Source organism: Loxodonta africana, chromosome 1 (genome assembly GCF_030014295.1).
Source record: "Loxodonta africana isolate mLoxAfr1 chromosome 1, mLoxAfr1.hap2, whole genome shotgun sequence".
NCBI lineage: Eukaryota > Metazoa > Chordata > Mammalia > Proboscidea > Elephantidae > Loxodonta > Loxodonta africana.
The window spans coordinates 29,522,612-29,535,696 of record NC_087342.1 but is presented as its reverse complement, the minus strand read 5'-3'; the positions used below and the strand labels follow the sequence as shown (position 1 = coordinate 29,535,696).

The 13,085-nt window shown below is 41.6% G+C and overlaps 1 non-coding gene across 1 annotated transcript; it reads right to left on the bottom strand.

Annotated features, from left to right (window-relative positions):
* Nucleotides 1-1,719: 1,719 nt before the first annotated feature.
* Nucleotides 1,720-1,822, bottom strand: LOC111751463 (U6 spliceosomal RNA). The gene has a single exon (XR_002786581.1). It is a non-coding gene; the product is annotated as a U6 spliceosomal RNA (small nuclear RNA).
* Between the last annotated feature and the right edge of the window lie 11,263 nt (nucleotides 1,823-13,085).

The window sequence follows — 13,085 nt, the reverse complement described above, 5'->3', positions numbered from 1 at the left end:
AAAAGAGGGATGAGAATGAAAGGCTTTCGAGTCCTCGGGTTTTGAGACAGTATTGTTTGCAATGTTATATAAAGCCTTGACCAAGAACCATGACCAAATAAAAGTTAAAAGTAAATCTCTGATCAGCATTGGAATCCAGAAGCAATAAATGTAACCACTGGGAAGATGGCATACTTTTGATTTATAGGAATGATTTAAAGCTGTAGTGCCATCGCCTCCCCCCGCCACACACACACCTTGCTTGGCTGCAAGAGAGTAACAGCCCAGTAGGAGGTCAACTGGACCAAAACACAATCCCTAGCTCCCAGCTGGAGATGGTCCTTTGGGATATCCAGGAGAGAACGAAAGGCACTACCAATGGGAATTTTTGGGAGGAGAAGACAGGAGAAGCCCAGACTGCCCTGGGAGACGTCAGTTCTGACTTCAATAGAAACTTAGGAACCATTGGCCCTGGGCCCCTATTCTCAGAGGATCTCAATGCAAAAACCCAGGAATTAATCCTCCTTCTTTCTGGGCCTCAGAGTAGCCTTCATCCTGGGGACCCTGCCCATCCTTAATAACCTGGATCCATTCATGTATGCATTTATCTGAAACTTCTGGCAAAAGTTCTGGTACTCAGGAGTGAGTGAAGTTCCAAAATAGGAGAAGGAGAAGACACTCAAACAGAAGGGCAAAACTGAAAGAGGCCTTGAAGTCTCTCACTCGAGAAAAGCCAAACCCATTGCTGTCGAGTCAATTCCAACTCATGGTGACCCTATAGGACAGAGGAGAACTTTCCTATAGGGTTTCCAAGGAGCAGCTGGTAGATTCAAATTGCCGACCTTTTGGTTAGCGCGAAGCTTTTAACCACTGCGCCACCAGGGATCTCACTCTAGAAAAGAGGTGGTTATTATTTATTAAGCCCCAAACTCATCCAGGCCTCCTCTTACTCTTTACCATGGGGTGAGGCCCGTGTGTTAGGTAAACATTTTCTCCACATGTTAGTTCCTTTCATGTCTCTCATGAAACTTGTCTGGCTGCTTGTAGAGCAACTACCAGGGCAAGTAATTGACTGTTTAATTAATCGTTTTATTGAACAGAAGGTATCATGGGGTAGGGCTTGGCCATCAGTAGAGCAGGGTTGGACTGCTGACTCACCTGGTGGCCTGGGTAGATTACATCATTGTTCACTTGCCACTTACCTGCCCAAGAAAGGAATGCTGCAGAGATTAATTATGAATGAGGTCATATGGGGAACCCAGGGATCTTGTAATATGTGCCACGTAAAAGAGATAAGGTGTAAAACGAGAACTTCAATACGGGGATTAGCCTGGACGGGGGTTCAAGGAATCTTTTTTCTCTTACATCATGTGCAAACAGTGTGCGTATCTAAATGCCAACAATGGGGGATTCCTTTTGCAACGTACATCACACTGAGAGTCAAATTCATCTTCCCCAAACTACTGAGCTTTAGTTTCATGGAATTTTCCTTTTATTTCCTACACTTAATGTTTCAGGAGTCATACCCTTTTTCAATTTCTTTTATTTTTTATCGTGGTAGATATGTATGTAACAGAGCCCTGGTGGTGAAGTGGTTAAGAGCTTGGCTGCGGACCTAAAGGTTGGCAGTTTAAATCTACCAGCTTCTTCTTGGAAACCCCATGGGGCAGTTCTACTCTGTCCTATAGGGTAGCTATGAGTCAAAATCAACTCCCCAGCAGTGGATTATATATGTAACAAAAAAATCTCCAATGCTCCATGAGTTTGCACCACACCCTTGCACAGGGGCCACACTAACCTTACCTGCATCATTCCAATTTTAGTCTATGTGGTGCCAAAGCAAGCCCATTTCTCATTTTAATGTGCACTTTTTTGCCTTGAACTCTACCAAGTGATACTATTACCATAATTTGCCTTTCTTTTTTGTTAGCATTTGCCCAAAATGGCTTTATACTGTTTTTAATCTTTGAATCCTTTGTTTTAGAGGAAGGGATCTGGTACCAAGCTGGGTTTTATCTTATGACCCAATCTGAGTCCTTTTTTTTTTTTTTTTTTTAAATAAATGAGTTTATGTCATTAACATTTATTGGTATAGCAGATATGGTTGGTGTGACAGCCATGAAAGTGCCCTGCTCAGATCTGCTGTCAAGAGAACCTGCAGCAGGGAGCAGGGCTGAGCTGACTGAGGGCTTCCAGCTGCCCCACAGCATTCATGCTGATGGCATGATTTCTGCGGGCCATTCCCACCAATGACTGAGCCCACAAGGAGTACCAGAGCCAGGATGCAGGAGTCCCAGTAACGCACAAAGTTTGCTCGGAACTCTCCGACAGACTGGCTGAAATAGTCTCAGAATTGTGCTGAGAGGTCTGAGGCTCTTCCTACCCAATCTTTCCTTTCCTCTCTTATAGGTGGTTAGACCTGCATCACGGTACAAAGGCTCTTCTCACCTACTTCTACTCCTCCTTTTTCCTTCCCATGCATTTCCCCAATAGATCTCTTGCACATCCAATCCCACCTTGGTGCCTATTTCTCTGAGGACTCAAATTGACACACTTGGACTTAGTACTGTAATGCTATAGATTTTCTAGTTTTGGCACTTTCTTGGTTTACTATCTTTTCCTATATAAATTGTCCTGTCTTTCCTTTCTTTCCTTCTTCCTTCCTTTCTTTCTTCCTTCTTTCCTTCTATTTGTATACTCTTTCTCATATTGAGAATTTTATAGCCTGCTTTGAATTCTTCTGGTGTTTGTCTTTATAACTTTATATGAAATACCTAAAAGCAAACCAAACCCACTGCCATCGAGTCAATTCTGACTCACCACCACCCTATAGCACGGAGCAGAACTGCCCCATAGGGTTTTCACATCTTTCTCCTGGGAGCAGCTGGTGGGTTCCAACCACTAACCTTTGGATTAGCAGCTGAGCACTTAACCGCTGCGTTACCAGGACTCCTATTATATGAAATACTTGTGCTTAAAGTTCTATTTCATGGAATATAAGTGTGTGGACTGTAGACCAGAAGTAGCCTGCCCACAAGCAAAAACTGCTGCAGACTTAGGTGTATCTATTCAGAATTATCTGGCAGGGTATAACACCAGGCGAGGAATTGTGGCGTCTGGAAATTATTTCAGGCTGTCGTGGAGCATGTTGCTGACTTCTGCCACGTGTCCCATAGCTGACCTTTGTCAGAACAGTTGTCTTTGGTTACTCTGCTTGGGTCCTTGCTTTAGTAACTTGAGACCATCTAAGGAACCCCTGTTATAAATGACGAGGGCATTAGCACACTTAAGACTTCTCCCCACTAAGTAAGTTCATTTTCAGTTCATCTGTCGATTCCCTTTATAGCTTAAAAACAAATATTTAAGCAGCTTTGTATTGATGTATGAATCACAGAAAGTATCTACTTACTGCATCTGCCCTATCCATTTCCTGCCAAGAAAAATAAGGAAGTTAACGCACCTGTATTGCCTCTCGTATCCTCCCTGGCCCCTCCTTCAGAACATATACACGCTCACACAGATACGCTTTCTTCCCCATTGCCAAAGCATACATGTTATATCTTCCAGAGCCACATTTTTCTGGTTGCGTGATTTTAGTTCTATATGTACACATTCTTTGTCACTGTGAGTCCTTTTCCTGGCTTCTGCATTCACCCCTGGGTGACTGGTTCTTGCTACCTTTTCAAGAGGGGCTCATGAAGAAGCCCTGGTGGTACAACAGTTAAGCGTTCAGCTGCTAACCAAAAGGTTGAAGGTTCTAACCCACCCAGCAGCTCCACAGGAGAAAGGCCTGGTGATCTGCTCCCATAAAGATTAAAGCCAAGAAAACTGTATGGGGCACTTCTGCTCTGTCACATGGAGTCGCTACGAGTCAAAACTGACTTGATGGCACACAACAGAGATGGCTATTATCAGAAAAAATATATTTATATTCAGTATATTTCTGAACTAAATTCATATCTGTAAATAAACTCCTTAGATGGCTTCAAGCAATATTCTTTCCTTTAGAATTTATAGATGTTATTTTACTTTTTTCTTGAATTGAATTCCTTTCTAAAGAACTTTGTTTGTAGTTCAACCGTGTATATGAGACTAAATGGGCACATCAGCCCAAAAGCAAAGACTAGAGGGCAGGAAGGGACAGGAAAACTGGACAAATGGAAATGGGGAACCTGAGGTTGAGAAGGGGAGAGTGTTGACACATTGTGATGTTGGCAACCAATGTCACAAAACCATTCGTATATTAATTGTTTAATGAGAAACTTATTTGCTCTGCGAACTCTCACCTAAAGCACAATAAATGAAAGACAAAAGAACTTTGAGTTCAGCCTGGTTGTTTTTTCTTTGTATGTCACTTAATTTTTTTTTTTTTTTAACCATGTGACTCAAGCTTTCTTTCCTTATTCTGAAATAACTTCTCCCCACTAGAATAGAAACTCCGGGATAATCGATCCATTTATCTGCTTTATCTATTGCTGTATCCCTGACGCCAAGAACAGGGCCCGGCTGGGAGTTGGCATCAATAAATATTTCCTGAATAAATAAGTAGCAACCTGTTGGCACATTCATTCAGCCATTCAAAATGATCCAGATGAACACTACACAGAATGTCTGATGGAATGCTGATAAAATAAATGGCATATGAAATGGCACATGCGCTGTGCCTGAAACAATGTGAAAATGTGTCTGCGGGTGATAAGGCCTGGAGAATAATATGCAGACAAAAACAGATTGGGCAAATAAACAGAAAAAAAAAATAGATTATGCCTTCAAATTCTGATGTTCTCAGTTAAAGATTGTCTCAGGTTCTTAACCTTCCCTCCCTCCCCAAATTAATAAAATTTTTAAAGGAAAACATCATATTTCTCTTATTTTGGACCATGTTACAAAGTAGTTAAAGCTCCTCGAGGGCAGGTACTGTGGCTTTTTTTGTCCAGCACACAGAATAGGAACTTGAATCGTTGTTGGACTCCAAATTCTCAGGCAATGTGGAGAGCCTGCAAGCACTAGATATTTGTGAATAGTAACTTTTTAAAGTGGCTTAACTCACATAAATATAGTTCTTTAAGTTCTCATTTCTGTTGGTATTTCTAAAGTAATCACCTACCTACATGCCTTCAGAAAGCAAACCTCTTTTTAGTTGCTTTTGTTGCTTTGTTACAAAGACAAGGTTGTTCAGAGTTAGTATTAACAGGGTACAAGTGAGTAAACGTAGAACATATTGAACTGGTTTCTAAAGCTTAGCCTTTTCTATTTGAAAGAGGAGAAAGTTCACCTTTCCTTTTTAGACTATTTTTTTAAATAATATTTTATTGACTTTTTGGCGAACATTTACATACCAAGTTAGGTTCTCATTTCCACACAAATTAGATATGTTTATCACAATGTGTCAGCGTTCTCTTTAACTGTGTTCTGTTTGTTCCATTTCTAGTACTCTAGTTTCCCTGCCCCCTTATCTTCTCATCTTTGCTTTTGGGTAATTGTTGACCTTTTGGTCTCATACTGATGGTTTTTAAGTAGGGCACCGATCTTATGGGTAATATCCTTTGTTTTGTGTGCTATTTTGCTCTTCCGCTAAAAGGTGACCCCAGGGGATTGGCTTGGTTTGAGGTTTAAAGAGTGTCTCAGGGCAATAGTCTCAGGAAGTCCTCTGTTCTTTACTGTTGCAATTTGTCTGGCTTTCTTTCTTTCTTTTAATAAGAATTTGAGTTCTTTGCATATTTTTCTCCCATTCCATCCAAGACAACTATTATGGCCCTGGTCAGAATAGTCAGTGGCGATAGCCGGGCACCATCTTGTTCTTCTGATCTCAGGGTAGGTGTGGGCATGGCTGGTGTAGACTTGTTTCTTTTCTGTGCTTTCGTTTACCTTCTTTTTCAGACTACTTTAAAATTCAATTAATCTGAAATGCCATTTCCCGTTGACTGGAAAGTCACAGTTGGATGGTGTCTTCAACATCCTTTGATAAGGAATTAAGACTCCTATGTATGTATTGCCTTCTCAATGCTAGAAGAAACATATCCAAGTAAGATGTCAGGGTGATCTGGTGAAGCGTGACTATATATAAAGCCCAGCATTGTTCAGTCTGTTCACATGCCATCAGGGTCAGATTATCCAACAGGTAAAGTAAGCATGGTGCTTACTTTGCTTACCAGATCACCTGTAGTGAACAATTTCACATTTTTCCACCACATTAAAGAGTCTGCTTCTAGGTATGGCTGGCATTTGTCTCTCTCCCAGCCCCACAGCCCCTTCTTACAGAATCAAAGCCTCTTTTCAAATTTACAATCCCTGACAGGGGCAGATGACCCAGTAAGCAAGGTAAGCACAGCCTTACTTGTGCTTACTTACTAATCTGTAGTGAAAAATTTCACATGGTTTCACCACATCTTTGAACATCTGTAGTGAGCAACTGCACTACAGATGATCTGGTAAGCAAGGTAAGCACAGTGCTTACCTTGCCTGTTGGGTAACCGGCCTCTGCGGGCCATTATCAACCTTTGTGAACTACCTAACAAGGAAGTGAAGACAGCCTGGGTCCAGGAAGTGCTGGCTGATTAGAAATGACTTTTCCCACGGCACAATAGCACAGGGCTGTGAAACAAGCAATACCTACCTTTATTTAAAATTTTGATATTTTGTTCATCGTCTATTTTTTTACATTGGCTTTGACTTTTTAAAAATATTTCATGAAGATATTTTTCATCTTGATTGCTGAGTTTTCGGTGCCTCTCCCCCAACTTCAAATGTTTCACCTGCTGAATGTCTCACTCGTCTCGCGCTAATCTCAACCCTGCGGTCAAGATTGTTGTGAAAATGAGACCTAGTATCTGTAAAATATCTAAAGCACTATGTGCTACACAGTAGGTGCTAAAAAAATCAGTAATTGTTCACGAGGAGGATAAATGGGATAATACCAGTGGCGTCACTAGACTTGGTGTCACCAAGTGGGGTAACTCAGGATGTCAAATCCGCCCCCTTGGACGGAACGACCCTCCCCTGTGCAGGGCTGAGCGCTGCCCAGCCCGCCCCCTCCAGGCCACGCCCCTCCAGGCCACGCCCCATGCTCCCAGAAGCTCCGCTCCTCTCCCCTTGGCCAAGGTAGAGACCCTCCTCTCCACCCGGCCCCGCCGCCTGCACCCTGACTGGCAGGTGTGGGAGGGGGATGAGTTACCGCACTGGACAAGTGACACCAACCCTAGCGACACCCCTGCCTTGACGACCCCTCACCCAGCAGTGCCTGCCTGCCCCTGAGGCACCACTGCTGCTACCATGGACCCTGGGGTGATTTTGTCACCTCTATGTCAAGCGCTTTTATTTTTGGCTAATTAAATTTTCTTTAGTTAAAACAAAACAAAAACATTGTTCCTATAATTTCACAGTTTCTTGGAAAGACCAGAGTGAAAAGATGAAAAGTTTTTTAGAGGCGAGTGAGGGCAGAATTGTCCAAATAGAGCCAGAATCCAAGTTTTCCAAATTATTTTTTTTCCTCACGGAGGCTAAGGCTGATGGACCTCTATTTTCCACTAAAAAAAAAAAAAATTTTTTTTGGTGAAGGTTAAATCAAACCCCTCACCTTGTTTATTCTGTTGGGAGGCAGGAGGCTTTGTAGCAGCTCCTGCACAAAATAAACCACTCTTCTTCTCAGACTGGGAGGTAAATACAGCTGCCATTTTTTTTTAATTGTCCTTTAGATGAAGGTTTACAGAACAAACTAGTTTGTCATTAAACAGTTAGTACACATATTGTTTTATGACATTGGTTAACAACTCCATGACATGTCAACACTCTCCCTTCTTGACCTTGCATTCCCTATTACCAGCTACAGCTGCCATTTTGTTCTATTTTTGCCAGAGAAAATCGGGTTGGCTTGAGATCTGTTTCTCTAGATTGACTTAGTTCATAGGAATCTCAGTCGGATAGAAAAGTGTGATTCTCTGAGACAAGACTGATCACTGATAAACTCATTCCCTTTCTGATGAAACTTCCAAATCCTTTTGCTCTGTGTCTGCACAGGTCCTGGGGCCCTGAAGCTAAATAAAACTGCCCGCGGTGTCTCAATGTTATCCTTAGTTCTAACTTTTACCTTCTACTTGTTTTTGGAAGAAGTGATTTCATTTCCTATTGAGGGAAACCTCTTCAAAGAGAGGAGACCCATTGTTAACTTCCAAAGAGTTGTCTGTGAAAAATGAAGATGGAATTGACCACAGAAATAACCCATCAGTGAAGCAATTGGAAGTCTGGACAAGAAGAGATTCTATGAGAGACAACAGGCAGAGGTGCAGTTCACATTGAACCCCTCAATATGCTGAGCAGCAGGACTTCTGGTTAAAAATGAAGCTGTCATGGAAAACGACAGGTGTTGGCAAGGTTAGGAGAAAATGGAACCCTCATCCATTGCGGATGGGAATGTGAAATGGCACAGCCACTGGGGAAAACAATGTGGCGGTTCAAAAGGTTAAACAGAACTGCCATATGACCCAGCAATCCCAATGCTAGGTATATACGCAAAAGAATTGAAAGCAGGAATGCAAACAGAAACTTGTACACCAATGTTCACAGTAGCACTATTCACAGTAGCCAAAAGATGGAAACAACCAAAATTTCCATCAGTAGGTGAATGGATAAACAAAATGTGGTCTATACAGACAATGGTGTATTACTCAGCTAGCAAGAGAAATAAGGTTCTCACACATGCCACAACATGGATGAAACTTGAAAACATGTTGAGTAAAAGGTCAGTCACAGAAGGGCAAACAGTATATGACCCCACTAATATGAAATAGGCAAATGTGTAGAGGCCACAGCCTTTTGTATGGATTACAGCTCAACACAAAGAAAACAAAAATCCTCACAACTGGACCAATACGTAGCATCATGATAAATGGAGAAAAGCTTGAAGCTGTCAAGGATTTCATTTTACTTGGATCCACAATCAACAACCATGGAAGCAGCGGTCAAGAAATCAAAAGACTCATTGCATTGGGCAAATCTGCTGCAAGGGACCTCTTTAAAGTGTTGAAAAACAAAGATGTCACCTCCAGGACTAGGGTGTGTCTGACCCAAGCCGTGATGTTTTCAATCGCCTCATATGCATATGAAAGCTGGACAATGAATAAGGAAGACTGAAGAAGGACTGATGCCTTTGAATTGTGGTGTTGGAGAAGAATATTGAATATACCATGGACTGCCAAAAGAACAAACAAATCTGTCTTGGAGGAAGTACAGCCAGAATGCTCATTAGAAGCAAGGATGGCAAGCCTATGTCTTACATATTTTGCATATGTTATCAAGAGGGATCAGTGCCTGGAGAAGAGCATCATGCTTGGTAAAGTAGAGGGTCAGCAAAAAAGAGGAAGACTGTCAATGATATGGATTGACACAGTGGCTGCAACAATGGGCTCAGCATAGCAACAATTGTGAGGATGGCTCAGAACCAGGAGGTGTTTAGTTCTGTTGTACGTATGCTATGAGTCAGAACCGACTCAACAGCACCTACCAACAGCAACAGCATAGAGACCAAAGCTTATTCAGGTTTACCAGGGGTGGAGGGGAGGGAAAGAGGGCGTCATTGCTTAGGGGGCACTGAGTTTCTGTTAATGGTGGAATAATTTGGAGAAGGATAGTGGTGATGGTTGTACAACATGATGAAAATAATCGATGTCACTGAATTGTACGTGTAAAAATTGTTGAATTGGTAAATCTTTTTTATATAAAGAAGCCCCGGTGATGCAGTGGCTAAAGTGCTTGGCTGCTAACCAAAAGGGCAGTGGTTCAAACCCACCAACCAATCTGCAGGAGGAAGATGTGGCAGTCTGCTTCTGTAGAGATTTACAGCCTTGGAAACCGAATGGGGCCACTCTGAGTTGGAATTGACTCGAGGGCCATGGGTTTGCGTTTGTTATATATATATTAACATTTTTACTACAATGAAAAATGAAGCTATAAGTTTCTGATAGATCTGTGGCAGGTGAAATGTTCCTTCAATCACATAGTGTACTAACCTCAAAGCACAAGCAACAGACATGAAATTCCACCCAATTTCAGCTTGATACTCAGTTTCCAGTTAGGGAGTAAAGCAGGCAGGGCCCTGACTCACACTTGTTTTATCTCAAGTTTTGGGCTTCAAGTTGTGCTCAAGGTACCATTTCCCCCTTTCAGACGTGATGCAGTTGTATGCAAATAACTTCTTTGGAACAGAAGTTTACTGACTTGATGCTGCCCGAAGACATTTACTGAGATTCACATCAAGGTTAAGAGATTCATTTTTTAGTACTTTGCATACTTGGCAATAGATGCTACTTCAATATCTGGACACAACCCTCACACAGATTAATCAATGAAGCCAAAATATTTCCAATAACCCACATGTGAGGACACTCTTGGGTTTGCCTGAAAACACCATTCTGAAGGAATTCTCAAAAATCCTGGAATTAAAAACCTATTTAAGTCAAAAACTTTGCCTTGTAGAGAATTAGAAATTGAGCTGGACACCTATTTTCAAGAGAGGTAGAGGATAGGGAGGTGACGTGTCCCTACCATGAAATTCTATTAATTTTTTTAAATCTGAAAGTTAACTCATTTTATATTTTTTATGCAGAAGATCACACAGAAATTGGTATTAAAAACCTGTCCTGAGCCGGAATTTTGAAGTGTTCACAGTTGGCCAGGGCCAAACCTGGAGGAATTTCTCTTGTTTCTCTTTTACTCCTGGGCAGAAACAACCAAGGAACATGTGGGCAAAATGCCCTCTTGATTGGTAGGACATTTCTGCCTTCAGGCACTGGTGACAACAGATGAGATGCCAGGTGTTGTCACTCTCATCTCTTATTCATCTGCATAAATATGCACATCATATCCTCTCACTCACCTTTGCCTCAACGGCAGAGAAAGATGATGCGAGCACAGGTACAGATCATCCAGAGGGGACTTCCAATACCTGAGGAAATAGTTCTCTCCGTTGTTGGCACTAAGTCATTTTCTCTAAAAAATTATCTACCTAATTTCATGCAAGTTGCCATAGGTCAAAATATTAATAGCAAAGTAATTTTAAAAAGGAATCCCCGTTCTATAGAAGAATCCTGATCAAAAGGGGAGAAATATGAAATGGAATTTGAAATTCTCAATGGAATCCAGACTTTATGGAGCCATTGAGGCTGGATGAACCCCCAAAACTATTGTCCTGAGACAATCTTTAAACTTAATAGCTTATCTTAATTGGTGAAGTACATCTGCTTTGATTATTGTGCTCCTTTTTTAAAGAATTAGCTATGTGAGATCAAATTGATCAGGGCAACTCTTAGGCGGCAGGGAGTTTAAGATAATGGTGGAATAATATGGAAAAAGATAGCGAGGATGGTAGTACAACCTGAAGAATGTAATCAGTGTGACTGAATTGCACCATCTAGACATTGTGCCCCATAGGGTCGCTATGAGTCGGAATCTACTCGACGGCACTGGGTAGATAGACATTGTCGAAATGGTGTATTTTTGGCTGTGTATTTTTTATTTTTGCCAAAATAAAAAGATTAAAAAAGAACAAAAGGAGTCCCTGAGTGGTATAAAACGTTAATGCACTCAGCTGCTAACTGAAAGGTTGGTGGTTCAAGTTCACCCAGAGGAGGCTAGTGAAGAAAGGCCTAGTGATCTACTAACAAAAAATTATCCATTGAAAACTCTATGGACTTCTGTGAAGGGTGTGTCATGGACTGAATTATGTCTCCCCCCAAAAATGTGTATCAGTTTGGCTGGGCTGTGATTTCCAGTATTGTGTGATTTTCCTGAATGTTGTAAATCTTGCCTCTATGATGTTAATGAGGGAGGATGGGCAGCAGTTGAGTTAGTGAGGCAGGACTCAGTCTACAAGATTGGATTGTGTTCTGAGGCAATCTCTTGAGATATAAAAGCGAGAAGCAAGCAGAGAGACGGGGGACCTCATACCACCAAGGAAGTAGTGCCAGGAGCAGAGCACATCCTTTGGACCTGGGGTCCCTGCGCATGAGAAGCTCCTCCACCAGGAGAAGATTGATGACAAGGACCGACACCCTGAATTTGAACTGTTAGTCTCCTAGACTGTGAGAGAATAAATTTCTCTTTGTTAAAGCCATCCACTCATGGCATTTCTATTATAGCAGCACCAGATGACTGAGACAGGGTGATTGAAAAATGAGGGAATGATTAACGGTGATGGCTGAACAACATGACAAACATAATGAACATCACTGAACTGTACACGCGAAGGTTGTGGAAATGGCAAATGTTGCATTACCTACATGTTAATTAGCTACAATAAAAAGGACAAAACAAAACAATGACAAAGAAACAAAAAACATCCCTATGGAGCACACCTCTTCTCTGACACACATGGGGTTGCCACGAGTAGAATTAACTCCGTTGCAACTGGTGGTTTTAACTTTAGAAAATACTTGTACTGGCAAAACGGTCATGAAAGGAGAGACTGGAAGGAGGGAGCCGGCTGACTCTTTAGGGGGAGAGTAAGTGGGAGTATGTAGTAAGGTTTATATGTGTGAGAGACTGACTTGATGTGTAAACTTTCACTTAAAGCAAAATAAAAATTATTTAAAAAAAAAAAACCACTTGTGACAATCAGCTTTTATTTAAAGCACTATTTCTCGAAGTGTGTCCTTTGGATCACCGAAAGCTGATAACCTTGAAGGTTTGTTAAAAATGCAGATTCCAGGATCTCGCCCCAGACCCACTGCATCTGGCTCACTGAGGGTGGAGCCCTTACATTTGTAATAAACTCCCCAGGGGATTCTGGTGAACGCTAGAGTTTGTTTGCCATTGCTTTGCTCCCTGATAAGATTACAGCAAACATTCCTCCCAGTACTGCACAAAAATTAGAGCAACAAAACAACAACAAAAAGAAACATCCCAGAAAGTAAATGACTTGTGCCCTTGGGACTTCTGAATCACATCTTAATACTTGCTAATTTTTGGATGGCAGGCCAAAGAAGGGAAAAAGAAAGAGTCTTTTGTCGTTAATATAAAAAGCAAAAATTATTCGGTGTGTTTCTGCATGCTTAGATTCTGTCATGCATCAGGGATACTCTTTTAGAATAATTTAAAACAAGGCTTTGCTTTAG